This window comes from Poecilia latipinna, unplaced genomic scaffold, assembly GCF_001443285.1.
Source record: "Poecilia latipinna isolate Pla-1442-1.1 unplaced genomic scaffold, P_latipinna-1.0 Scaffold1825, whole genome shotgun sequence".
Taxonomy (NCBI): Eukaryota; Metazoa; Chordata; class Actinopteri; order Cyprinodontiformes; family Poeciliidae; genus Poecilia; species Poecilia latipinna.
Genome location: NW_015114441.1, coordinates 25,605 through 27,108, shown reverse-complemented (window position 1 = coordinate 27,108; position 1,504 = coordinate 25,605).

The following is a 1,504-nucleotide window of genomic DNA, read 5'->3' as shown; positions in this document are numbered from 1 at the left end:
TGAACTGAAGGGGAGATTATTTAATGGTTTCAATAGTACAAAAAAACTTTAGTAATTTGTGCATGTTTTTGTGTGTTCCACTATTCTCCACTAAACTCTAAATAGGATTTTAGACCTCCCACCCCTCCCTGCCCCAGCCTCCAGGTTCTGCGTTATGGCCCTGTGTTTGCTGTCACAGCGCAGCGCACAGAGCTCCTCCTGTGGCTCCACAACTCAGACGGCTCCTGCACAGATTTGTGACATTTATCCTAATATCAGTGATTATAATGGCGTTTAGTTGCACAACTTTACGAACACGTTCATTCATGGCTATTTTCGTGTTTATTGCGCTGTTCATATTAGTCTCGGTGTTTTCAGTTTTCTGGAGCGCAACGCGAATACCTTGATATTAACAAAGACACAGCGGGACGGATCATCTGGGAATAGATGGACCTGGAAGGCCTGACTAAAACTACCTGGATGTCAGACAAATTCCAAGGTTTATTATTTTGTCTGTGCTTATTTCCCAGCAAAAATGAACAACTTCATGTTAAAAAAAAAACAGCTCAAAAGCGCAACCCGCGACTCATTACACTTGCAAGCAACTTTAGAGAAAAACAAGCCCAAAGATGCTTATGATAATCGGACTTAGCGACCGAAACTCAAAATAGTTCCTGCTTTTCCAGCAACAAAATGTGCATCTCGTTTCCATTGTTTGTTTCTGTCGCTGCTGATACTGTCCCATAGAAACGGTGCTCACTCCTTGTGAGTCGGGGTTTTGTGTTTTGTGTGGGGTTTCCATCTCCTTCCACCTGTTCAGTTTCTCCACCAGATGGAGCCCTGGAGCTGCTGTTACCAATTATCATACACGCCTGCAGACAATCTGTCATTCCTGGCTTTAAGAGGAGTGAGACGTCAGTCCTCGATGCCTGAGTGTTCACTTGTAATGGTTCTCACGGCAAGACCTGAGTGCCACTTCCAGTGTCCTTTGGATTTCTCTCATGAGTCTCACGACTCATCTGACCTGTTTCTGGTTCCTACCTCCATGACTGACATCCTACTAGCTCCTCTTCTTCAAGCACCTGTGTTACCTGTCCGCCCTCCAACCTCACCACCAACTATTCACCTTGCTCATCTGGACCAAGCCCCACTGAAGCCCAAGCCCGGATCTCTTCATTTTCTTCCCCGCCCGGCGGACTATCATCTTCATCACCATGTTCATGTATTCCCCAAGACTACAGTCAAAGAAAAACCACAGAAGATCCATTCATTCATAACTGTTTATTTATTCAATAAAACTTTTTTTCACTTTTCGTTTTGCCTTCCAAGACTGTTCTGTATGTGGGCAAAAAGCCTTCCAAAAACCATGACACTCCTCAAGATGCATAGAGGAAATAAAATAAAAATTTAAAAGAAAATTGTAAGTCACAGTGGATAAGTAACTTTAATCTACTGGATTTGAAAAAGAAACGTGTTAGATTACTCGTTATTGAAAAAAGTGGTCCAACATCAGTAACGCGTTACT